This window comes from Engystomops pustulosus, chromosome 9 (assembly GCF_040894005.1).
Source record: "Engystomops pustulosus chromosome 9, aEngPut4.maternal, whole genome shotgun sequence".
Lineage (NCBI taxonomy): Eukaryota > Metazoa > Chordata > Amphibia > Anura > Leptodactylidae > Engystomops > Engystomops pustulosus.
The window spans coordinates 68,798,192-68,819,981 of NC_092419.1; the positions used below are offsets into that span (position 1 = coordinate 68,798,192).

Genomic DNA, 21,790 nt, shown 5'->3' on the forward strand with positions numbered 1-21,790 from the left:
TTGGGGTGACCCCTGCTGGATAACCAGCAGAAGCTGCAAATGGATTGTTATCACTATATCTTTGTGGGGGGGTCAACACATGTGGCGTGCCTGGAGTTCCTACTACTTCTGTTCTGGTCATAACCGGATATATTCCAGTGTGGGGGTTGGGCCTTGGTGCCCCACAAACAGCACATGTCCGTCTCCAGTCTGGGTCTTTGTTCCCACAAACTCTACAATTCCACCCCCCCGGGCCATTGTAGGGTGGTGGTAAAACTTTTCCCTGAATTTTGTCTGTTGTCTGTCCAGTGCTAAGTCCTTGTCCGTCATCGTCATAACACTCATACAACACTCGATTTCCTATGGCTGTTTCTTTATAACCTCCTCTGGTCACTTCCTCTGCAACTTTCTCCCATCTACTTGCCTTTTCCGTCATATCATTATCATGCAACCAGCCTCTTTGTTCTTTTAAGAACTTTTTCCATTTATTAACATCCAAACAACCATCTTTTGGCATTCCTGCCTTTTTCAACATTTTCTGACATCCCTTTACAGCTTCTTTTCCCTCTCTCTCTCTCACTATCTGTACAGCTGGTTTTCCCTTTGAATTGCCTCTCATCCTACCTAGCAAATTTCCCATAATTTCCTATATTATATCTCTAGTGCCGGCACACACTCGCAGTCCCCCACTCTTCCTTAGGGCAGTTTTAACCACTTCTAATTCTAAATTTTTTTTTTTTTTAAAACCGTTTGCCCGTCAAGAGATGACTGCAGTCCCCTTCCTTGAAGCAGCTTTGGATCTTACCACACAAAATAAATTTATAAAGTCTGACTGTCCAAACTCAGTCTACTTTGTCTCAAGCGAATTACGATCCAAAAAGCTGCTAGCCTAAGGGACTCTTTAGGTAGGGGCAATCCCCAGAATTTTTCTCTCTTAAAACCAGTACAGTACAGTATCACAATAGCGCTATCAAACACACATGTTCAAACTCACACAATACCCATATACACTACCACACATCACATGGAGTTTTCAAATAAACTAACAAGATTCTTTGGACTGGACAATATAGGCATGCAACTCACCGGACGTGGGGCCATCCAATCAAGAATAGACAGAACAATTTTGTAAGAATAAACTTCTTACCTTTTATTTGTGCAGCTGCTTGATCTGTCTGTCCTGAAAGGATGATCCCCGAAATGTCCGGTAAGCTTCAAGCAGTGGTCCAGTCTCCTCTCGGGTAATTCGGCACCAGGTTGTTGGGGAAAAATCCCCTTACTCAGATGTGATGTGGTTTCAAATTAATGTATAGTACGAGCTGCTCGGTGAATCACTCAGACCTTCACAAGTGTTTGAGAGGATTCCAATTTATTTAGGTTGCAGACAGTTTTTATAGGTTCTTGAGACAAAGGAGCCTATTGACCACACCCACATTCCAATAGCCAATACAGGATGTAACTGAAAGATGATCAGTGTCCTTGGGGGGATGGTGCTATTCATAGGGATCTGTGTATAGTAAAACATAGTAGACAAAAGAAAATGGATTCTATTCCATAACACATGCACCATAAATTCTGTGGCTGGAATACCAAATTTTCCCCTTATGAGATCAAACATGCATATACCATCCTCAGTCCAAATATCAGCTAATGTTGAGACCCCCTGCCTTTTCCAGACGTTCAGATTTATATCGATTATACAAGCACTCAGAGTGGTCATTCTCATATCTGATGGGTCAAGTATTAAGTGTTTTTTAATCCTCTGCTGTATTCTACAAAATTTGATCCATACCACAAGCATTAGCCTTGTGGTATCGAGAAGCTGGATATAACTTTTCTTTAGGTCCAAATTAGTAGCTATGAGCAGATCTTTTAATAGCTCATATGACGCAAACTCCGCCTCTATCTGCATCCAGTTTTCCGGAGGGCTCTCTATCCAGCATCTCTTGCAAGCCTCCAAGATTACCGCTTGATGATATATCAATATATTTGGGAGGCCTGCCCCTCCCCACCATCTATTTACATATAGTGTTTGGCTGGAAACTCTTGGAGGCTTGTTATTCCAGACAAACTGGATCAAAATTTTCTTAATTATCTTGAGAGTGGACTCTGGAAATGATAGGGGAATACAACGAAAATAGTATAGTATTGTAGGAAGTAAGTTACTTTTGATGGCACTTATTCTCTCAAGCCATGATAATGCGTTTGGTAGTTTTTTAATCAAAATTTTTAATTTATCTACCAAGTCCGAGCTATTCAAATTAATAATTGCTTCCAGAGTAGGTCCTAGCATAATTCCCAGATACTTTGTACCATTTTTTGCCCAAGCAAAAGAAAACTTTGAGCTGATTTTTTGTTTAAGGTCACTAGTTTCATTTATTAAGAAAATATTACTTTTTGTTTCATTTATTTTATAATAGGATAGACTAGAGTATTTAGTAATAGTTTTCCTTATCTCCTCTAGAGAAGAGAGTGGATCCATACAAGTGATGATTATATCATCAGCATATAGCCCTATCACATGTTCTGACTCTCTACTTTTGATCCCATGAATGCTTGGATTTCTTCTCAAGGCTTGGGCTAGGGGTTCCATCATTAAGTTAAAAATCAATGGAGATAGAGGGCACCCCTGCCTAACTCCATTTGATATAGGGAACTTTTTCGAAGTAAGTCCCATTCCAAACACATATGCTTTCGGGCAAGAGTATAGGGACATTATTAATCCCAAAAATATGGAGGAGAAACCAAATTGAATCAGGACAGCTTCGAGGAACCCCCAGTGCACCCTGTCAAATGCTTTTTCAGCATCAATTGACAGGACTGCACATGGGGATTCCTGAAGCCCAGCCAATTGTATTAGGTTAATTATTCTGCGTGTAGCGTCCCTAGTTTGTTTTCTCGGCATAAATCCTACTTGATCTAAATTTATCAATGTATTTATAACTAGGGACAGTCTGGAGGCTATTATAGACGAAAGGATTTTTAGATCACTATTCAAAAGGGAAATTGGTCTATAATTGTCAGGACGAGTTGGATCTTTATTTTCCTTGTGAATGGTGACTACTTTTGCTAATACCATTTCCTCTGGAATTCTCTCCCCTGCCCTAAATGTATTAAACAAGTTGGTGAGGTGAGGTGTCAAGGTGTCCTTCATTTCAATATAGTAATCATTCGAAAAACCATCAGGGCCCGGAGATTTCCCTTTTTTTAATCTTTCAATAGCCAGTTTAACTTCTCCCAGCGTAAATGCTGCATCCAGGATCTTATTTTGATCAGAATTCAATTCTGGGAGACCCAGGGTCATCAGATATTCCTTCATACTTTCGCTTGAAGGACTATCAACTTCTCCGGTTAATGCCAAATTATACAAGTTTGAGTAGTAATCACTGAACCTATCTAATATTTTTTGTGGGTCATATATTTCTTGACCATTAAATATTAATTTGTCAATTTTCCTATCTATTTGTTCTTTCTTTAGTTTATTAGATAATACTTCTTTAGCCCTCAATCCTGCTTTATATTTTGTCATTCCTGATTTAAATAGGTTCTTAACATAGTCCTTTTCCATAAGCTGTTGAAGACGCTGTCTTAACTCTAATAAATGAATGTTGATTTGATCTGTAGGAAATTTGTTATGTAATTCTTCTAGACATGCAATTTTTCCTATTAGGGAATCTCTCTCTTGATTTTCTTCCCTTTTTAAGCGATGATTTAGCTCTGAGAGAAGGCACCTAATTACTGCTTTATGTGATGTCCAAAGTGTCACTGTTGATAACAGATTTGCCTCTTTCTGGTAAAAATGTTCCTGTATAGCCTTCTCAACTCTATCTGTATATTTTTTTAAAGTCCTAAACTTTAATCTCCAATTATTATTAGAACATGGGATTTTATGCATTATTACAGTCATGGACGTTGGTGCATGATCAGAGCATGTGATAGGGAGAATTTCTATATTTAGAATTCTATTCAATAATTCTTTTTTTACTGTAAAAAAATCTATCCTAGAATAAGATTGATGTCTGTTAGAGAAGAAGGTATAATTTCTTTCACTACCATGTGCATATCGCCATATATCATGCAGATCTTGATCAATAAATAATTTTTTAAGATCGATATGAGAAGTATTAATTCTATTGGAGCGGTCTATCCGGGAATCAATCACCGTATTAAAATCCCCGGCTAGTATAAGTTTACCTTTAGGGGTATCTTTTATTTTATCTAATACTTTCAATACAAACTTTTTCTGGCCCACATTCGGCGCGTAGATATTAACTATGGTAAATAATTCATCAAAAATTTCGCACTCCAATATAATATATCTACCTTCTTTATCACTTATATTTTTAATCAATCTAAATTTTACTTTTTTATTTATGGCTATTAGTACTCCCCCCCTCTTTTTTTTTTTTTCGTTTGCCGCAAAAAATATTGTCGGGAACTGGGAGTCATTGAATCTATAATTATCTCTATCTAGCAAGTGTGTTTCTTGTAGGAGTACTAAGTCACAATTATTTCTCTTAACCTCTTTCCAAACTGTGTGTCTCTTTACTGGAAGGTTTAGACCACATACATTCCAACTGAGAATGTGCATGCTATCCATTCCCATTAAATTTTTCAAAATACCATCCGCCTATTCTCATTCGCCGCAAACCCTCATCTGATATAGACAATATGATAACACCAGTTTTTATTGACATGATCTTTCTGCAAAAAATTATATATGCAATGAAAAAAAAACAAAGAGAAAGAAAAGAAAAAAGAAAAAAAGCACAAGAAAAGGAAAAAAATACAAGAAAAAAAAAGTATTTACATCCAGCTACCGCCCATAGGGGGCTATGGGACCAGTCTAAAGCCAGGATCAGACACTATCTATCTGACACCTGGCCGGGAGAGATCGTTCCGCCGAATCGACCATCATGCTTTCTGCCAATCAATTGATATTTTTTTTGGTAATAATGGCGCATTTGGTATATGGAGCTCATCCTCTTTAAGCCATCCCCAAACCAGGAACAGCTTCTCTGCATCATGAACTGTATTACAAAAAAAAGTCTCAGAGTCCTTCTGAAAAATAAGTCTTAATGGAAAGCCCCACTTATATCGAATATCTTTTTGTTGTAGAATTGTTGTTATCATATTAAATTCTCTTCTTTTGGATAATGTTAGTGGGGAGACATCTTGAAACACCTTGATATTTTTAAACTTCTCTGGTATAGACTCTCTTTTCCTAAAATTTTTAACAAAGTCCTCCTTAATATGGTAATAGTGAATTTTAGCAATAGTATCTCTTGGTGCCTCTGCTGGGGCGTTCCGTGGCTTTTTAATCCTATGGATTCTGTCGATCATTAATTCAGAGTCCGTGGCTTCTGGGAGCACTGAGGACATCAAATCCCACACAAAGTTAAGTAACTCCGTGTCTGTTACCGATTCCATAATCCCTCTAAGCCGAAGATTGTTCCTACGAGAACGATCTTCTAGATCCATCAATTTTATTTGTTGCAATTGCACGGTTTCTTGCAGTTGGCCGGCAAAATCTATTAGGGAGTTACATGTGACCGCCATATCTGAGAGCTGATTCTCCATCTGGGATGTCCGCTCACCAAGTGACGTAATTTCTTTCCTTAATTCTTTTGTTTGATTTTCCAAGTCCTGTTTAATGTTCAAATGTAATTTATTTAATAGTTTTTCCATTGAAGTTTCCACCAATTCTTGTACTTCTATAACATCCATCCTCCTCGAGTGGGTAGGGGTCTGATCTCCATCATCCTCATCTACATTTTTTGCGCCTGCATTTTCTTGTTGTTTTTTTTTGTTACTTGCAGGAGACATTTTACTCTTCTTTTCTGTTTCTTTGATATTCTCAACTGCATATGTGCGGGACTGTTTTGGCGAGAAGTAATTTGTCATATCTTCTTTTGTTTTTAAGATACGTTTCGGGCGGCCCATGCCCCTTGATAATGGCCACACGAGGTCTTATTTTATATCCCGTGCCCCGTTTTTAGATTTAACTATACAATTCACAATAATTTAGTACAACAGATTACAATTACTCTCGCTCTCGATTAATATTCTCCTGGCCTAGGATCTAGATGCTGCCGATAGGGATCATAATATACTGATGATGAACTGTGGAACACTGACAATGATGGTTATAATGCTTAGCATAACATAGTACATCTTTTCTAATCATACCCCCAAGTAGCGGTTAGTAGGTTAGACGTGGTATACAACCCAGCAATTGTATGGTGGATTACAGGGCCCAGGTATTATGGAACTCGCTCCAATTCTTGTCTCCAGTCTGCTTTTAGTAGAATTATATAACAAGAAATAGCATTGTCCAACACCTATTTAGTTATAGTATACAATCAAGCCTTTACAGACGTATAATATCAGGTGGTGATACTGACCCTTCAGATTGTATTTCTCACTCAATTGTGTGGTTCAGATCAATAGTAAATATAGCGTTTGTTAAAGATTGCGTAGTTTAGGCGCTTGCAGCCCATCTGTGTTATCCACACTCCCTGGTGGTGATGATTGGCAGTGAGTTTTGTTAGAAAGAGTTAGTAGGAGCCAGGCTAGGATATCCACAATCTGCCATTGGCGTTAATAGTCAATAAGCATGCGTGTTGAAAAGGGTTTAGTAAGGCTAGGGTTAATCACAATCCAATGGGTTAGTACAAGGGGCGTTTTTGCTCAGTTATAATAGATTAGTAACAGTAATGTTGCTCACAATCTAATATATTAGCAGTTGCCCGGCTATGATATCCAAACTCAGCAGGGGGCAGTATAAGGCAATGCAACATATATTAGCTTAGATTAATAAGTGCAATAATGCTCACAGTTGCAGAGTTAATCCAGAAGAGGGCGCCCACAGCCTGTTAGACTTCCAAACCTTGTTTGCTGCTGACTCGTCCCTTGAATCCTTAGCCTTCGGTCACCACAAGCCTGACTCCATTGTCTACCTCAGCTGCCACTGTAGAAGAAGTTGTTGGTCGCCGATTTGGGGGATGATTATGCCCATTCAGTGCTCCCGTCGCGCTTCTCTCCCGGCTCAAACGCCCTGGTAACGTGCCGTGTCAGCACGTCATGGTTTGATGTCAGCGCTCCCGCCCCCTTGATGTCAGCGCTCCCGCCCCCTTGATGTCAGCGCTCCCGCCCCCTTGATGTCAGCGCTCCCGCCCCCTTGATGTCAGCGCTCCCGCCCCCTTGATGTCAGCGCTCCCGCCCCCTTGATGTCAGCGCTCCCGCCCCCAACGGCCATTCTAAGCTGAATGTGCGTGCTCTTGTCGGATCACAGCAGCGATGCGGCTTAAGGCTTGGCAAGTACCAGCATGGGAGACTGGCTGCGAATCCCAAGTTCCGTTGACCTTTTTGAACCTGAAAATTGTGTTAGTTTCTCTATGAGATAGTAAAAGAAGGTTCAAACTGAACAGCTGCTGTCAACGGCCATTCTAAGCTGAATGTGCCTGCTCTCGTCAGATCGCAGCAGCAATGCAGCTTAAGGCTTGGCAAGTACCAGCATGGGAGACTGGCTGGGAATCCCAAGTTCCGTTGACCTTTTTGAACCTGAAAATTGTGTTAGTTTCTCTATGAGATAGTAAAAGAAGGTTCAAATTGAACAGCTGCTGTCAACGGCCATTCTAAGCTGAATGTGCCTGCTCTCGTCAGATCGCAGCAGCAATGCAGCTTAAGGCTTGGCAAGTACCAGCATGGGAGACTGGCTGGGAATCCCAAGTTCCGTTGACCTTTTTGAACCTGAAAATTGTGTTAGTTTCTCTATGAGATAGTAAAAGAAGGTTCAAATTGAACAGCTGCTGTCAACGGCCATTCTAAGCTGAATGTGCCTGCTCTCGTCAGATCGCAGCAGCAATGCAGCTTAAGGCTTGGCAAGTACCAGCATGGGAGACTGGCTGGGAATCCCAAGTTCCGTTGACCTTTTTGAACCTGAAAATTGTGTTAGTTTCTCTATGAGATAGTAAAAGAAGGTTCAAATTGAACAGCTGCTGTCAACGGCCATTCTAAGCTGAATGTGCCTGCTCTTGTCAGATCGCAGCAGCTTAAGGCTTGGCAAGTACCAGCATGGGAGACTGGCTGGGAATCCCAAGTTCCGTTGAACTTTTTGAACCTGAAAATTGTGTTAGTTTCTCTATGAGATAGTAAAAGAAGGTTCAAATTGAACAGCTGCTGTCAACGGCCATTCTAAGCTGAATGTGCCTGCTCTCATCAGATCGCAGCAGCAATGCAGCTTAAGGCTTGGCAAGTACCAGCATGGGAGACTGGCTGGGAATCCCAAGTTCTGTTGACCTTTTTGAACCTGAAAATTGTGTTAGTTTCTCTATGAGATAGTAAAAGAAGGTTCAAATTGAACAGCTGCTGTCAACGGCCATTCTAAGCTGAATGTGCCTGCTCTTGTCAGATCGCAGCAGCTTAAGGCTTGGCAAGTACCAGCATGGGAGACTGGCTGGGAATCCCAAGTTCCGTTGACCTTTTTGAACCTGAAAATTGTGTTAGTTTCTCTATGAGATAGTAAAAGAAGGTTCAAATTGAACAGCTGCTGTCAACGGCCATTCTAAGCTGAATGTGCCTGCTCTCGTCAGATCGCAGCAGCACTGCAGCTTAAGGCTTGGCAAGTACCAGCATGGGAGACTGGCTGGGAATCCCAAGTTCCGTTGACCTTTTTGAACCTGAAAATTGTGTTAGTTTCTCTATGAGATAGTAAAAGAAGGTTCAAACTGAACAGCTGCTGTCAACGGCCATTCTAAGCTGAATGTGCCTGCTCTCGTCAGATCGCAGCAGCAATGCAGCTTAAGGCTTGGCAAGTACCAGCATGGGAGACTGGCTGGGAATCCCAAGTTCTGTTGACCTTTTTGAACCTGAAAATTGTGTTAGTTTCTCTATGAGATAGTAAAAGAAGGTTCAAATTGAACAGCTGCTGTCAACGGCCATTCTAAGCTGAATGTGCCTGCTCTTGTCAGATCGCAGCAGCTTAAGGCTTGGCAAGTACCAGCATGGGAGACTGGCTGGGAATCCCAAGTTCCGTTGACCTTTTTGAACCTGAAAATTGTGTTAGTTTCTCTATGAGATAGTAAAAGAAGGTTCAAATTGAACAGCTGCTGTCAACGGCCATTCTAAGCTGAATGTGCCTGCTCTCGTCAGATCGCAGCAGCAATGCAGCTTAAGGCTTGGCAAGTACCAGCATGGGAGACTGGCTGGGAATCCCAAGTTCCGTTGACCTTTTTGAACCTGAAAATTGTGTTAGTTTCTCTATGAGATAGTAAAAGAAGGTTCAAACTGAACAGCTGCTATCAACGGCCATTCTAAGCTGAATGTGCCTGCTCTCGTCAGATCGCAGCAGCAATGCAGCTTAAGGCTTGGCAAGTACCAGCATGGGAGACTGGCTGGGAATCCCAAGTTCCGTTGACCTTTTTGAACCTGAAAATTGTGTTAGTTTCTCTATGAGATAGTAAAAGAAGGTTCAAATTGAACAGCTGCTGTCAACGGCCATTCTAAGCTGAATGTGCCTGCTCTCGTCAGATCGCAGCAGCAATGCAGCTTAAGGCTTGGCAAGTACCAGCATGGGAGACTGGCTGGGAATCCCAAGTTCTGTTGACCTTTTTGAACCTGAAAATTGTGTTAGTTTTTCTATGAGATAGTAAAAGAAGGTTCAAATTGAACAGCTGCTGTCAACGGCCATTCTAAGCTGAATGTGCTTGCTCTCGTCAGATCGCAGCAGCAATGCAGCTTAAGGCTTGGCAAGTACCAGCATGGGAGACTGGCTGGGAATCCCAAGTTCTGTTGACCTTTTTGAACCTGAAAATTGTTAGTTTCTCTGTCAAAGATGGTAAAAGAAGGTTCAAATTGAACAGCTGCTGTCAAGGGCCATTCTAAGCTGAATGTGCCGGCTCTCGTCAGATCGCAGCAGCAATGCAGCTAAAGGCTTGGCAAGTACCAGCATGGGAGACTGGCTGGGAATCCCAAGTTCCGTTGAACTTTTTGAACCTGAAAATTGTGTTAGTTTCTCTATGAGATAGTAAAAGAAGGTTCAAATTGAACAGCTGCTGTCAACGGCCATTCTAAGCTGAATGTTCCTGCTCTCATCAGATCGCAGCAGCAATGCAGCTTAAGGCTTGGCAAGTACCAGCATGGGAGACTGGCTGGGAATCCCAAGTTCCGTTGACCTTTTTGAACCTGAAAATTGTGTTAGTTTCTCTATGAGATAGTAAAAGAAGGTTCAAATTGAACAGCTGCTGTCAACGGCCATTCTAAGCTGAATGTGCCTGCTCTCGTCAGATCGCAGCAGCAATGCAGCTTAAGGCTTGGCAAGTACCAGCATGGGAGACTGGCTGGGAATCCCAAGTTCCGTTGACCTTTTTGAACCTGAAAATTGTGTTAGTTTCTCTATGAGATAGTAAAAGAAGGTTCAAACTGAACAGCTGCTATCAACGGCCATTCTAAGCTGAATGTGCCTGCTCTCGTCAGATCGCAGCAGCAATGCAGCTTAAGGCTTGGCAAGTACCAGCATGGGAGACTGGCTGGGAATCCCAAGTTCCGTTGACCTTTTTGAACCTGAAAATTGTGTTAGTTTCTCTATGAGATAGTAAAAGAAGGTTCAAATTGAACAGCTGCTGTCAACGGCCATTCTAAGCTGAATGTGCCTGCTCTCGTCAGATCGCAGCAGCAATGCAGCTTAAGGCTTGGCAAGTACCAGCATGGGAGACTGGCTGGGAATCCCAAGTTCTGTTGACCTTTTTGAACCTGAAAATTGTGTTAGTTTTTCTATGAGATAGTAAAAGAAGGTTCAAATTGAACAGCTGCTGTCAACGGCCATTCTAAGCTGAATGTGCCTGCTCTCGTCAGATCGCAGCAGCAATGCAGATTAAGGCTTGGCAAGTACCAGCATGGGAGACTGGCTGGGAATCCCAAGTTCTGTTGACCTTTTTGAACCTGAAAATTGTTAGTTTCTCTGTCAAAGATGGTAAAAGAAGGTTCAAATTGAACAGCTGCTGTCAACGGCCATTCTAAGCTGAATGTGCCTGCTCTCGTCAGATCGCAGCAGCAATGCAGCTTAAGGCTTGGCAAGTACCAGCATGGGAGACTGGCTGGGAATCCCAAGTTCCGTTGACCTTTTTGAACCTGAAAATTGTGTTAGTTTCTCTATGAGATAGTAAAAGAAGGTTCAAATTGAACAGCTGCTGTCAACGGCCATTCTAAGCTGAATGTGCCTGCTCTTGTCAGATCGCAGCAGCTTAAGGCTTGGCAAGTACCAGCATGGGAGACTGGCTGGGAATCCCAAGTTCCGTTGAACTTTTTGAACCTGAAAATTGTGTTAGTTTCTCTATGAGATAGTAAAAGAAGGTTCAAATTGAACAGCTGCTGTCAACGGCCATTCTAAGCTGAATGTGCCTGCTCTCATCAGATCGCAGCAGCAATGCAGCTTAAGGCTTGGCAAGTACCAGCATGGGAGACTGGCTGGGAATCCCAAGTTCTGTTGACCTTTTTGAACCTGAAAATTGTGTTAGTTTCTCTATGAGATAGTAAAAGAAGGTTCAAATTGAACAGCTGCTGTCAACGGCCATTCTAAGCTGAATGTGCCTGCTCTTGTCAGATCGCAGCAGCTTAAGGCTTGGCAAGTACCAGCATGGGAGACTGGCTGGGAATCCCAAGTTCCGTTGACCTTTTTGAACCTGAAAATTGTGTTAGTTTCTCTATGAGATAGTAAAAGAAGGTTCAAATTGAACAGCTGCTGTCAACGGCCATTCTAAGCTGAATGTGCCTGCTCTCGTCAGATCGCAGCAGCACTGCAGCTTAAGGCTTGGCAAGTACCAGCATGGGAGACTGGCTGGGAATCCCAAGTTCCGTTGACCTTTTTGAACCTGAAAATTGTGTTAGTTTCTCTATGAGATAGTAAAAGAAGGTTCAAACTGAACAGCTGCTGTCAACGGCCATTCTAAGCTGAATGTGCCTGCTCTCGTCAGATCGCAGCAGCAATGCAGCTTAAGGCTTGGCAAGTACCAGCATGGGAGACTGGCTGGGAATCCCAAGTTCTGTTGACCTTTTTGAACCTGAAAATTGTGTTAGTTTCTCTATGAGATAGTAAAAGAAGGTTCAAATTGAACAGCTGCTGTCAACGGCCATTCTAAGCTGAATGTGCCTGCTCTTGTCAGATCGCAGCAGCTTAAGGCTTGGCAAGTACCAGCATGGGAGACTGGCTGGGAATCCCAAGTTCCGTTGACCTTTTTGAACCTGAAAATTGTGTTAGTTTCTCTATGAGATAGTAAAAGAAGGTTCAAATTGAACAGCTGCTGTCAACGGCCATTCTAAGCTGAATGTGCCTGCTCTCGTCAGATCGCAGCAGCAATGCAGCTTAAGGCTTGGCAAGTACCAGCATGGGAGACTGGCTGGGAATCCCAAGTTCCGTTGACCTTTTTGAACCTGAAAATTGTGTTAGTTTCTCTATGAGATAGTAAAAGAAGGTTCAAACTGAACAGCTGCTATCAACGGCCATTCTAAGCTGAATGTGCCTGCTCTCGTCAGATCGCAGCAGCAATGCAGCTTAAGGCTTGGCAAGTACCAGCATGGGAGACTGGCTGGGAATCCCAAGTTCCGTTGACCTTTTTGAACCTGAAAATTGTGTTAGTTTCTCTATGAGATAGTAAAAGAAGGTTCAAATTGAACAGCTGCTGTCAACGGCCATTCTAAGCTGAATGTGCCTGCTCTCGTCAGATCGCAGCAGCAATGCAGCTTAAGGCTTGGCAAGTACCAGCATGGGAGACTGGCTGGGAATCCCAAGTTCTGTTGACCTTTTTGAACCTGAAAATTGTGTTAGTTTTTCTATGAGATAGTAAAAGAAGGTTCAAATTGAACAGCTGCTGTCAACGGCCATTCTAAGCTGAATGTGCTTGCTCTCGTCAGATCGCAGCAGCAATGCAGCTTAAGGCTTGGCAAGTACCAGCATGGGAGACTGGCTGGGAATCCCAAGTTCTGTTGACCTTTTTGAACCTGAAAATTGTTAGTTTCTCTGTCAAAGATGGTAAAAGAAGGTTCAAATTGAACAGCTGCTGTCAAGGGCCATTCTAAGCTGAATGTGCCGGCTCTCGTCAGATCGCAGCAGCAATGCAGCTAAAGGCTTGGCAAGTACCAGCATGGGAGACTGGCTGGGAATCCCAAGTTCCGTTGAACTTTTTGAACCTGAAAATTGTGTTAGTTTCTCTATGAGATAGTAAAAGAAGGTTCAAATTGAACAGCTGCTGTCAACGGCCATTCTAAGCTGAATGTTCCTGCTCTCATCAGATCGCAGCAGCAATGCAGCTTAAGGCTTGGCAAGTACCAGCATGGGAGACTGGCTGGGAATCCCAAGTTCCGTTGACCTTTTTGAACCTGAAAATTGTGTTAGTTTCTCTATGAGATAGTAAAAGAAGGTTCAAATTGAACAGCTGCTGTCAACGGCCATTCTAAGCTGAATGTGCCTGCTCTCGTCAGATCGCAGCAGCAATGCAGCTTAAGGCTTGGCAAGTACCAGCATGGGAGACTGGCTGGGAATCCCAAGTTCCGTTGACCTTTTTGAACCTGAAAATTGTGTTAGTTTCTCTATGAGATAGTAAAAGAAGGTTCAAACTGAACAGCTGCTATCAACGGCCATTCTAAGCTGAATGTGCCTGCTCTCGTCAGATCGCAGCAGCAATGCAGCTTAAGGCTTGGCAAGTACCAGCATGGGAGACTGGCTGGGAATCCCAAGTTCCGTTGACCTTTTTGAACCTGAAAATTGTGTTAGTTTCTCTATGAGATAGTAAAAGAAGGTTCAAATTGAACAGCTGCTGTCAACGGCCATTCTAAGCTGAATGTGCCTGCTCTCGTCAGATCGCAGCAGCAATGCAGCTTAAGGCTTGGCAAGTACCAGCATGGGAGACTGGCTGGGAATCCCAAGTTCTGTTGACCTTTTTGAACCTGAAAATTGTGTTAGTTTTTCTATGAGATAGTAAAAGAAGGTTCAAATTGAACAGCTGCTGTCAACGGCCATTCTAAGCTGAATGTGCCTGCTCTCGTCAGATCGCAGCAGCAATGCAGATTAAGGCTTGGCAAGTACCAGCATGGGAGACTGGCTGGGAATCCCAAGTTCTGTTGACCTTTTTGAACCTGAAAATTGTTAGTTTCTCTGTCAAAGATGGTAAAAGAAGGTTCAAATTGAACAGCTGCTGTCAACGGCCATTCTAAGCTGAATGTGCCTGCTCTCGTCAGATCGCAGCAGCAATGCAGCTTAAGGCTTGGCAAGTACCAGCATGGGAGACTGGCTGGGAATCCCAAGTTCCGTTGACCTTTTTGAACCTGAAAATTGTGTTAGTTTCTCTATGAGATAGTAAAAGAAGGTTCAAACTGAACAGCTGCTGTCAACGGCCATTCTAAGCTGAATGTGCCTGCTCTCGTGAGATCGCAGCAGCAATGCAGCTTAAGGCTTGGCAAGTAACAGCATGGGAGACTGGCTGGGAATCCCAAGTTCCGTTGACCTTTTTGAACCTGAAAATTGTGTTAGTTTCTCTATGAGATAGTAAAAGAAGGTTCAAATTGAACAGCTGCTGTCAACGGCCATTCTAAGCTGAATGTGCCTGCTCTCGTCAGATCGCAGCAGCAATGCAGCTTAAGGCTTGGCAAGTACCAGCATGGGAGACTGGCTGGGAATCCCAAGTTCCGTTAACCTTTTTGAACCTGAAAATTGTGTTAGTTTCTCTATGAGATAGTAAAAGAAGGTTCAAATTGAACAGCTGCTGTCAACGGCCATTCTAAGCTGAATGTGCCTGCTCTCGTCACATCGCAGCAGCAATGCAGCTTAAGGTTTGGCAAGTACCAGCATGGGAGACTGGCTGGGAATACCAAGTTCCGTTGACCTTTTTGAACCTGAAAATTGTGTTAGTTTCTCTATGAGATAGTAAAAGAAGGTTCAAACTGAACAGCTGCTGTCAACGGCCATTCTAAGCTGAATGTGCCTGCTCTCGTCAGATCGCAGCAGCAATGCAGCTTAAGGCTTGGCAAGTACCAGCATGGGAGACTGGCTGAGAATCCTAAGTTCCGTTGACCTTTTTGAACCTGAAAATTGTGTTAGTTTCTCTATGAGATAGTAAAAGAAGGTTCAAATTGAACAGCTGCTGTCAACGGCCATTCTAAGCTGAATGTGCTTGCTCTCGTCAGATCGCAGCAGCAATGCAGCTTAAGGCTTGGCAAGTACCAGCATGGGAGACTGGCTGGGAATCCCAAGTTCTGTTGACCTTTTTGAACCTGAAAATTGTTAGTTTCTCTGTCAAAGATGGTAAAAGAAGGTTCAAATTGAACAGCTGCTGTCAAGGGCCATTCTAAGCTGAATGTGCCGGCTCTCGTCAGATCGCAGCAGCAATGCAGCTAAAGGCTTGGCAAGTACCAGCATGGGAGACTGGCTGGGAATCCCAAGTTTCGTTGACCTTTTTGAACCTGAAAATTGTGTTAGTTTCTCTATGAGATAGTAAAAGAAGGTTCAAATTGAACAGCTGCTGTCAACGGCCATTCTAAGCTGAATGTGCGTGCTCTTGTCAGATCACAGCAGCGATGCGGCTTAAGGCTTGGCAAGTACCAGCATGGGAGACTGGCTGCGAATCCCAAGTTCCGTTGACCTTTTTGAACCTGAAAATTGTGTTAGTTTCTCTATGAGATAGTAAAAGAAGGTTCAAACTGAACAGCTGCTGTCAACGGCCATCCTAAGCTGAATGTGCCTGCTCTCGTCATATCGCAGCAGCAATGCAGCTTAAGGCTTGGCAAGTACCAGCATGGGAGACTGGCTGGGAATCCCAAGTTCCGTTGACCTTTTTGAACCTGAAAATTGTGTTAGTTTCTCTATGAGATAGTAAAAGAAGGTTCAAACTGAACAGCTGCTGTCAACGGCCATTCTAAGCTGAATGTGCCTGCTCTCGTCAGATCGCAGCAGCAATGCAGCTTAAGGTTTGGCAAGTACCAGCATGGGAGACTGGCTGGGAATCCCAAGTTCCGTAGACCTTTTTGAACCTGAAAATTGTGTTAGTTTCTCTATGAGATAGTAAAAGAAGGTTCAAACTGAACAGCTGCTGTCAACGGCCATTCTAAGCTGAATGTGCCTGCTCTCGTCAGATCGCAGCAGCAATGCAGCTTAAGGCTTGGCAAGTACCAGCATGGGAGACTGGCTGGGAATCCCAAGTTCCGTTGACCTTTTTGAACCTGAAAATTGTGTTAGTTTCTCTATGAGATAGTAAAAGAAGGTTCAAATTGAACAGCTGCTGTCAACGGCCATTCTAAGCTGAATGTGCCTGCTCTCGTCAGATCGCAGCAGCAATGCAGCTTAAGGCTTGGCAAGTACCAGCATGGGAGACTGGCTGGGAATCCCAAGTTCCGTTGACCTTTTTGAACCTGAAAATTGTTAGTTTCTCTGTCAAAGATGGTAAAAGAAGGTTCAAATTGAACAACTGCTGTCAACGGCCATTCTAAGCTGAATGTGCCTGCTCTCGTCAGATCGCAGCAGCAATGCAGCTTAAGGCTTGGCAAGTACCAGCATGGGAGACTGGCTGGGAATCCCAAGTTCCGTTGACCTTTTTGAACCTGAAAATTGTGTTAGTTTCTCTATGAGATAGTAAAAGAAGGTTCAAACTGAACAGCTGCTGTCAACGGCCATTCTAAGCTGAATGTGCCTGCTCTCGTCAGATCGCAGCAGCAATGCAGCTTAAGGCTTGGCAAGTACCAGCATGGGAGACTGGCTGGGAATCCCAAGTTCCGTTGACCTTTTTGAACCTGAAAATTGTGTTAGTTTCTCTATGAGATAGTAAAAGAAGGTTCAAATTGAACAGCTGCTGTCAACGGCTGTTCTAAGCTGAATGTGCGTGCTCTTGTCGGATCACAGCAGCGATGCGGCTTAAGGCTTGGCAAGTACCAGCATGGGAGACTGGCTGTGAATCCCAAGTTCCGTTGACCTTTTTGAACCTGAAAATTGTGTTAGTTTCTCTATGAGATAGTAAAAGAAGGTTCAAACTGAACAGCTGCTGTCAACGGCCATTCTAAGCTGAATGTGCCTGCTCTCGTCAGATCGCAGCAGCAATGCAGCTTAAGGCTTGGCAAGTACCAGCATGGGAGACTGGCTGGGATTCCCAAGTTCTGTTGACCTTTTTGAACCTGAAAATTGTGTTAGTTTCTCTATGAGATAGTAAAAGAAGGTTCAAATTGAACAGCTGCTGTCAACGGCCATTCTAAGCTGAATGTGCCTGCTCTTGTCAGATCGCAGCAGCTTAAGGCTTGGCAAGTACCAGCATGGGAGACTGGCTGGGAATCCCAAGTTCCGTTGACCTTTTTGAACCTGAAAATTGTGTTAGTTTTTCTATGAGATAGTAAAAGAAGGTTCAAACTGAACAGCTGCTGTCAACGGCCATTCTAAGCTGAATGTGCCTGCTCTCATCAGATCCCAGCAGCAATGCAGCTTAAGGCTTGGCAAGTACCAGCATGGGAGACTGGCTGGGAATCCCAACTTCCGTTGACCTTTTTGAACCTGAAAATTGTGTTAGTTTCTCTATGAGATAGTAAAAGAAGGTTCAAACTGAACAGCTGCTGTCAACGGCCATTCTAAGCTGAATGTGCCTGCTCTCGTCAGATCGCAGCAGCAATGCAGCTTAAGGCTTGGCAAGTACCAGCATGGGAGACTGGCTGGGAATCCCAAGTTCCGTTGACCTTTTTGAACCTGAAAATTGTGTTAGTTTCTCTATGAGATAGTAAAAGAAGGTTCAAATTGAACAGCTGCTGTCAACGGCCATTCTAAGCTGAATGTGCCTGCTCTCGTCAGATCGCAGCAGCAATGCAGCTTAAGGCTTGGCAAGTACCAGCATGGGAGACTGGCTGGGAATCCCAAGTTCTGTTGACCTTTTTGAACCTGAAAATTGTGTTAGTTTTTCTATGAGATAGTAAAAGAAGGTTCAAATTGAACAGCTGCTGTCAACGGCCATTCTAAGCTGAATGTGCCTGCTCTCGTCAGATCGCAGCAGCAATGCAGATTAAGGCTTGGCAAGTACCAGCATGGGAGACTGGCTGGGAATCCCAAGTTCTGTTGACCTTTTTGAACCTGAAAATTGTTAGTTTCTCTGTCAAAGATGGTAAAAGAAGGTTCAAATTGAACAGCTGCTGTCAACGGCCATTCTAAGCTGAATGTGCCTGCTCTCGTCAGATCGCAGCAGCAATGCAGCTTAAGGCTTGGCAAGTACCAGCATGGGAGACTGGCTGGGAATCCCAAGTTCCGTTGACCTTTTTGAACCTGAAAATTGTGTTAGTTTCTCTATGAGATAGTAAAAGAAGGTTCAAACTGAACAGCTGCTGTCAACGGCCATTCTAAGCTGAATGTGCCTGCTCTCGTCAGATCGCAGCAGCAATGCAGCTTAAGGCTTGGCAAGTAACAGCATGGGAGACTGGCTGGGAATCCCAAGTTCCGTTGACCTTTTTGAACCTGAAAATTGTGTTAGTTTCTCTATGAGATAGTAAAAGAAGGTTCAAATTGAACAGCTGCTGTCAACGGCCATTCTAAGCTGAATGTGCCTGCTCTCGTCAGATCGCAGCAGCAATGCAGCTTAAGGCTTGGCAAGTACCAGCATGGGAGACTGGCTGGGAATCCCAAGTTCTGTTGACCTTTTGAACCTGAAAATTGTGTTAGTTTCTCTATGAGATAGTAAAAGAAGGTTCAAACTGAACAGCTGCTGTCAACGGCCATTCTAAGCTGAATGTGCCTGCTCTCGTCAGATCGCAGCAGCAATGCAGCTTAAGGCTTGGCAAGTACCAGCATGGGAGACTGGCTGAGAATCCCAAGTTCCGTTGACCTTTTTGAACCTGAAAATTGTGTTAGTTTCTCTATGAGATAGTAAAAGAAGGTTCAAATTGAACAGCTGCTGTCAACGGCCATTCTAAGCTGAATGTGCTTGCTCTCGTCAGATCGCAGCAGCAATGCAGCTTAAGGCTTGGCAAGTACCAGCATGGGAGACTGGCTGGGAATCCCAAGTTCTGTTGACCTTTTTGAACCTGAAAATTGTTAGTTTCTCTGTCAAAGATGGTAAAAGAAGGTTCAAATTGAACAGCTGCTGTCAACGGCCATTCTAAGCTGAATGTGCCTGCTCTCGTCAGATCGCAGCAGCAATGCAGCTTAAGGCTTGGCAAGTACCAGCATGGGAGACTGGCTGGGAATCCCAAGTTTCGTTGACCTTTTTGAACCTGAAAATTGTGTTAGTTTCTCTATGAGATAGTAAAAGAAGGTTCAAATTGAACAGCTGTTGTCAACGGCCATTCTAAGCTGAATGTGCGTGCTCTTGTCGGATCACAGCAGCGATGCGGCTTAAGGCTTGGCAAGTACCAGCATGGGAGACTGGCTGCGAATCCCAAGTTCCGTTGACCTTTTTGAACCTGAAAATTGTGTTAGTTTCTCTATGAGATAGTAAAAAAAGGTTCAAACTGAACAGCTGCTGTCAACGGCCATTCTAAGCTGAATGTGCCTGCTCTCGTCAGATCGCAGCAGCAATGCAGCTTAAGGCTTGGCAAGTACCAGCATGGGAGACTGGCTGGGAATCCCAAGTTCCGTTGACATTTTTGAACCTGAAAATTGTGTTAGTTTCTCTATGAGATAGTAAAAGAAGGTTCAAATTGAACAGCTGCTGTCAACGGCCATTCTAAGCTGAATGTGCCTGCTCTCGTCAGATCGCAGCAGCAATGCAGCTTAAGGCTTGGCAAGTACCAGCATGGGAGACTGGCTGGGAATCCCAAGTTCCGTTGACCTTTTTGAACCTGAAAATTGTGTTAGTTTCTCTATGAGATAGTAAAAGAAGGTTCAAATTGAACAGCTGCTGTCAACGGCCATTCTAAGCTGAATGTGCTTGCTCTCGTCAGATCGCAGCAGCAATGCAGCTAAAGGCTTGGCAAGTACCAGCATGGGAGACTGGCTGGGAATCCCAAGTTCTGTTGACCTTTTTGAACCTGAAAATTGTTAGTTTCTCTGTCAAAGATGGTAAAAGAAGGTTCAAATTGAACAGCTGCTGTCAAGGGCCATTGTAAGCTGAATGTGCCGGCTCTCGTCAGATCGCAGCAGCAATGCAGCTAAAGGCTTGGCAAGTACCAGCATGGGAGACTGGCTGGGAATCCCAAGTTTCGTTGACCTTTTTGAACCTGAAAATTGTGTTAGTTTCTCTATGAGATAGTAAAAGAAGGTTCAAATTGAACAGCTGCTGTCAACGGCCATTCTAAGCTGAATGTGCCTGCTCTCGTCAGATCGCAGCAGCAATGCAGCTTAAGGCTTGGCAAGTACCAGCATGGGAGACTGGCTGGGAATCCCAAGTTCTGTTGACCTTTTTGAACCTGAAAATTGTTAGTTTCTCTGTCATAGATGGTAAAAGAAGGTTCAAATTGAACAGCTGCTGTCAACGGCCATTCTAAGCTGAATGTGCCTGCTCTCGTCAGATTGCAGCAGCAATGCAACTTAAGGCTTGGCAAGTACCAGCATGGGAGACTGGCTGGGAATCCCAAGTTCCGTTGACCTTTTTGAACCTGAAAATTGTGTTAGTTTCTCTATGAGATAGTAAAAGAAGGTTCAAACTGAACAGCTGCTGTCAACGGCCATTCTAAGCTGAATGTGCCTGCTCTCGTCAGATCGCAGCAGCAATGCAGCTTAAGGCTTGGCAAGTACCAGCATGGGAGACTGGCTGGGAATCCCAAGTTCCGTTGACCTTTGTGAACCTGAAAATTGTGTTAGTTTCTCTATGAGATAGTAAAAGAAGGTTCAAACTGAACAGCTGCTGTCAACGGCCATTCTAAGCTGAATGTGCCTGCTCTCGTCAGATCGCAGCAGCAATGCAGCTTAAGGCTTGGCAAGTACCAGCATGGGAGACTGGCTGGGAATCCCAAGTTCCGTTGACCTTTTTGAACCTGAAAATTGTGTTAGTTTCTCTATGAGATAGTAAAAGAAGGTTCAAATTGAACAGCTGCTGTCAACGGCCATTCTAAGCTGAATGTGCCTGCTCTCGTCAGATCGCAGCAGCAATGCAGCTTAAGGCTTGGCAAGTACCAGCATGGGAGACTGGCTGGGAATCCCAAGTTCTGTTGACCTTTTTGAACCTGAAAATTGTTAGTTTCTCTGTCATAGATGGTAAAAGAAGGTTCAAATTGAACAGCTGCTGTCAACGGCCATTCTAAGCTGAATGTGCCTGCTCTCGTCAGATTGCAGCAGCAATGCAGCTTAAGGCTTGGCAAGTACCAGCATGGGAGACTGGCTGGGAATCCCAAGTTCCGTTGACCTTTTTGAACCTGAAAATTGTGTTAGTTTCTCTATGAGATAGTAAAAGAAGGTTCAAACTGAACAGCTGCTGTCAACGGCCATTCTAAGCTGAATGTGCCTGCTCTCGTCAGATCGCAGCAGCAATGCAGCTTAAGGCTTGGCAAGTACCAGCATGGGAGACTGGCTGGGAATCCCAAGTTCCGTTGACCTTTTTGAACCTGAAAATTGTGTTCGTTTCTCTATGAGATAGTAAAAGAAGGTTCAAATTGAACAGCTGCTGTCAACGGCCATTCTAAGCTGAATGTGCCTGCTCTCGTCAGATCGCAGCAGCAATGCAGCTTAAGGCTTGGCAAGTACCAGCATGGGAGACTGGCTGGGAATCCCAAGTTCTGTTGACCTTTTTGAACCTGAAAATTGTTAGTTTCTCTGTCAAAGATGGTAAAAGAAGGTTCAAATTGAACAGCTGCTGTCAACGGCCATTCTAAGCTGAATGTGCATGCTCTTGTCAGATCGCAGCAGCTTAAGGCTTGGCAAGTA

The 21,790-nt window shown here is 43.6% G+C and overlaps 60 pseudogenes; all 60 read left to right on the forward strand.

The window, feature by feature from the left end:
• Nucleotides 1–7,414: 7,414 nt before the first annotated feature.
• On the forward strand, nucleotides 7,415–7,533 carry LOC140101387 (5S ribosomal RNA; annotated as a pseudogene).
• Nucleotides 7,534–7,603: 70 nt separating this feature from the next.
• On the forward strand, nucleotides 7,604–7,722 carry LOC140101388 (5S ribosomal RNA; annotated as a pseudogene).
• A 70-nt stretch (nucleotides 7,723–7,792) lies between these two features.
• Nucleotides 7,793–7,911, forward strand: LOC140101389 (5S ribosomal RNA; annotated as a pseudogene).
• A 251-nt stretch (nucleotides 7,912–8,162) lies between these two features.
• LOC140079527 (5S ribosomal RNA) lies at nucleotides 8,163–8,281 on the forward strand (annotated as a pseudogene).
• Nucleotides 8,282–8,532: 251 nt separating this feature from the next.
• On the forward strand, nucleotides 8,533–8,651 carry LOC140091501 (5S ribosomal RNA; annotated as a pseudogene).
• Nucleotides 8,652–8,721: 70 nt separating this feature from the next.
• On the forward strand, nucleotides 8,722–8,840 carry LOC140081172 (5S ribosomal RNA; annotated as a pseudogene).
• A 251-nt stretch (nucleotides 8,841–9,091) lies between these two features.
• Nucleotides 9,092–9,210, forward strand: LOC140101390 (5S ribosomal RNA; annotated as a pseudogene).
• Nucleotides 9,211–9,280: 70 nt separating this feature from the next.
• LOC140085068 (5S ribosomal RNA) lies at nucleotides 9,281–9,399 on the forward strand (annotated as a pseudogene).
• A 70-nt stretch (nucleotides 9,400–9,469) lies between these two features.
• Nucleotides 9,470–9,588, forward strand: LOC140081173 (5S ribosomal RNA; annotated as a pseudogene).
• Nucleotides 9,589–9,658: 70 nt separating this feature from the next.
• On the forward strand, nucleotides 9,659–9,777 carry LOC140085326 (5S ribosomal RNA; annotated as a pseudogene).
• A 259-nt stretch (nucleotides 9,778–10,036) lies between these two features.
• On the forward strand, nucleotides 10,037–10,155 carry LOC140101909 (5S ribosomal RNA; annotated as a pseudogene).
• A 70-nt stretch (nucleotides 10,156–10,225) lies between these two features.
• Nucleotides 10,226–10,344, forward strand: LOC140101391 (5S ribosomal RNA; annotated as a pseudogene).
• Nucleotides 10,345–10,414: 70 nt separating this feature from the next.
• On the forward strand, nucleotides 10,415–10,533 carry LOC140085069 (5S ribosomal RNA; annotated as a pseudogene).
• Nucleotides 10,534–10,603: 70 nt separating this feature from the next.
• LOC140081174 (5S ribosomal RNA) lies at nucleotides 10,604–10,722 on the forward strand (annotated as a pseudogene).
• Nucleotides 10,723–10,792: 70 nt separating this feature from the next.
• Nucleotides 10,793–10,911, forward strand: LOC140089350 (5S ribosomal RNA; annotated as a pseudogene).
• Nucleotides 10,912–10,981: 70 nt separating this feature from the next.
• On the forward strand, nucleotides 10,982–11,100 carry LOC140101392 (5S ribosomal RNA; annotated as a pseudogene).
• Nucleotides 11,101–11,351: 251 nt separating this feature from the next.
• LOC140080379 (5S ribosomal RNA) lies at nucleotides 11,352–11,470 on the forward strand (annotated as a pseudogene).
• Nucleotides 11,471–11,721: 251 nt separating this feature from the next.
• LOC140091503 (5S ribosomal RNA) lies at nucleotides 11,722–11,840 on the forward strand (annotated as a pseudogene).
• A 70-nt stretch (nucleotides 11,841–11,910) lies between these two features.
• LOC140081176 (5S ribosomal RNA) lies at nucleotides 11,911–12,029 on the forward strand (annotated as a pseudogene).
• Nucleotides 12,030–12,280: 251 nt separating this feature from the next.
• LOC140101394 (5S ribosomal RNA) lies at nucleotides 12,281–12,399 on the forward strand (annotated as a pseudogene).
• A 70-nt stretch (nucleotides 12,400–12,469) lies between these two features.
• On the forward strand, nucleotides 12,470–12,588 carry LOC140085070 (5S ribosomal RNA; annotated as a pseudogene).
• Nucleotides 12,589–12,658: 70 nt separating this feature from the next.
• LOC140081177 (5S ribosomal RNA) lies at nucleotides 12,659–12,777 on the forward strand (annotated as a pseudogene).
• A 70-nt stretch (nucleotides 12,778–12,847) lies between these two features.
• On the forward strand, nucleotides 12,848–12,966 carry LOC140085327 (5S ribosomal RNA; annotated as a pseudogene).
• Nucleotides 12,967–13,225: 259 nt separating this feature from the next.
• On the forward strand, nucleotides 13,226–13,344 carry LOC140101921 (5S ribosomal RNA; annotated as a pseudogene).
• Nucleotides 13,345–13,414: 70 nt separating this feature from the next.
• On the forward strand, nucleotides 13,415–13,533 carry LOC140101395 (5S ribosomal RNA; annotated as a pseudogene).
• Nucleotides 13,534–13,603: 70 nt separating this feature from the next.
• LOC140085073 (5S ribosomal RNA) lies at nucleotides 13,604–13,722 on the forward strand (annotated as a pseudogene).
• A 70-nt stretch (nucleotides 13,723–13,792) lies between these two features.
• LOC140081178 (5S ribosomal RNA) lies at nucleotides 13,793–13,911 on the forward strand (annotated as a pseudogene).
• A 70-nt stretch (nucleotides 13,912–13,981) lies between these two features.
• Nucleotides 13,982–14,100, forward strand: LOC140089351 (5S ribosomal RNA; annotated as a pseudogene).
• A 70-nt stretch (nucleotides 14,101–14,170) lies between these two features.
• On the forward strand, nucleotides 14,171–14,289 carry LOC140101396 (5S ribosomal RNA; annotated as a pseudogene).
• A 70-nt stretch (nucleotides 14,290–14,359) lies between these two features.
• On the forward strand, nucleotides 14,360–14,478 carry LOC140096494 (5S ribosomal RNA; annotated as a pseudogene).
• Nucleotides 14,479–14,548: 70 nt separating this feature from the next.
• On the forward strand, nucleotides 14,549–14,667 carry LOC140086673 (5S ribosomal RNA; annotated as a pseudogene).
• A 259-nt stretch (nucleotides 14,668–14,926) lies between these two features.
• Nucleotides 14,927–15,045, forward strand: LOC140093870 (5S ribosomal RNA; annotated as a pseudogene).
• A 70-nt stretch (nucleotides 15,046–15,115) lies between these two features.
• Nucleotides 15,116–15,234, forward strand: LOC140085328 (5S ribosomal RNA; annotated as a pseudogene).
• A 448-nt stretch (nucleotides 15,235–15,682) lies between these two features.
• LOC140097358 (5S ribosomal RNA) lies at nucleotides 15,683–15,801 on the forward strand (annotated as a pseudogene).
• Nucleotides 15,802–15,871: 70 nt separating this feature from the next.
• LOC140091358 (5S ribosomal RNA) lies at nucleotides 15,872–15,990 on the forward strand (annotated as a pseudogene).
• A 70-nt stretch (nucleotides 15,991–16,060) lies between these two features.
• On the forward strand, nucleotides 16,061–16,179 carry LOC140101397 (5S ribosomal RNA; annotated as a pseudogene).
• A 70-nt stretch (nucleotides 16,180–16,249) lies between these two features.
• LOC140101399 (5S ribosomal RNA) lies at nucleotides 16,250–16,368 on the forward strand (annotated as a pseudogene).
• Nucleotides 16,369–16,438: 70 nt separating this feature from the next.
• On the forward strand, nucleotides 16,439–16,557 carry LOC140101400 (5S ribosomal RNA; annotated as a pseudogene).
• Nucleotides 16,558–16,627: 70 nt separating this feature from the next.
• LOC140101401 (5S ribosomal RNA) lies at nucleotides 16,628–16,746 on the forward strand (annotated as a pseudogene).
• Nucleotides 16,747–17,005: 259 nt separating this feature from the next.
• LOC140094225 (5S ribosomal RNA) lies at nucleotides 17,006–17,124 on the forward strand (annotated as a pseudogene).
• Nucleotides 17,125–17,564: 440 nt separating this feature from the next.
• Nucleotides 17,565–17,683, forward strand: LOC140101402 (5S ribosomal RNA; annotated as a pseudogene).
• Nucleotides 17,684–17,753: 70 nt separating this feature from the next.
• LOC140081179 (5S ribosomal RNA) lies at nucleotides 17,754–17,872 on the forward strand (annotated as a pseudogene).
• A 70-nt stretch (nucleotides 17,873–17,942) lies between these two features.
• LOC140089354 (5S ribosomal RNA) lies at nucleotides 17,943–18,061 on the forward strand (annotated as a pseudogene).
• Nucleotides 18,062–18,131: 70 nt separating this feature from the next.
• Nucleotides 18,132–18,250, forward strand: LOC140101403 (5S ribosomal RNA; annotated as a pseudogene).
• A 70-nt stretch (nucleotides 18,251–18,320) lies between these two features.
• Nucleotides 18,321–18,439, forward strand: LOC140091417 (5S ribosomal RNA; annotated as a pseudogene).
• A 70-nt stretch (nucleotides 18,440–18,509) lies between these two features.
• LOC140081180 (5S ribosomal RNA) lies at nucleotides 18,510–18,628 on the forward strand (annotated as a pseudogene).
• Nucleotides 18,629–18,697: 69 nt separating this feature from the next.
• On the forward strand, nucleotides 18,698–18,816 carry LOC140086096 (5S ribosomal RNA; annotated as a pseudogene).
• Nucleotides 18,817–18,886: 70 nt separating this feature from the next.
• Nucleotides 18,887–19,005, forward strand: LOC140085329 (5S ribosomal RNA; annotated as a pseudogene).
• A 70-nt stretch (nucleotides 19,006–19,075) lies between these two features.
• On the forward strand, nucleotides 19,076–19,194 carry LOC140083458 (5S ribosomal RNA; annotated as a pseudogene).
• A 259-nt stretch (nucleotides 19,195–19,453) lies between these two features.
• LOC140082141 (5S ribosomal RNA) lies at nucleotides 19,454–19,572 on the forward strand (annotated as a pseudogene).
• A 70-nt stretch (nucleotides 19,573–19,642) lies between these two features.
• Nucleotides 19,643–19,761, forward strand: LOC140101405 (5S ribosomal RNA; annotated as a pseudogene).
• Nucleotides 19,762–19,831: 70 nt separating this feature from the next.
• LOC140090523 (5S ribosomal RNA) lies at nucleotides 19,832–19,950 on the forward strand (annotated as a pseudogene).
• A 259-nt stretch (nucleotides 19,951–20,209) lies between these two features.
• On the forward strand, nucleotides 20,210–20,328 carry LOC140081182 (5S ribosomal RNA; annotated as a pseudogene).
• Nucleotides 20,329–20,398: 70 nt separating this feature from the next.
• On the forward strand, nucleotides 20,399–20,517 carry LOC140095738 (5S ribosomal RNA; annotated as a pseudogene).
• A 70-nt stretch (nucleotides 20,518–20,587) lies between these two features.
• Nucleotides 20,588–20,706, forward strand: LOC140101406 (5S ribosomal RNA; annotated as a pseudogene).
• A 70-nt stretch (nucleotides 20,707–20,776) lies between these two features.
• On the forward strand, nucleotides 20,777–20,895 carry LOC140101407 (5S ribosomal RNA; annotated as a pseudogene).
• A 70-nt stretch (nucleotides 20,896–20,965) lies between these two features.
• Nucleotides 20,966–21,084, forward strand: LOC140081183 (5S ribosomal RNA; annotated as a pseudogene).
• A 70-nt stretch (nucleotides 21,085–21,154) lies between these two features.
• On the forward strand, nucleotides 21,155–21,273 carry LOC140086960 (5S ribosomal RNA; annotated as a pseudogene).
• Nucleotides 21,274–21,343: 70 nt separating this feature from the next.
• LOC140101408 (5S ribosomal RNA) lies at nucleotides 21,344–21,462 on the forward strand (annotated as a pseudogene).
• A 70-nt stretch (nucleotides 21,463–21,532) lies between these two features.
• LOC140081185 (5S ribosomal RNA) lies at nucleotides 21,533–21,651 on the forward strand (annotated as a pseudogene).
• The last annotated feature ends 139 nt before the right edge of the window (nucleotides 21,652–21,790 follow it).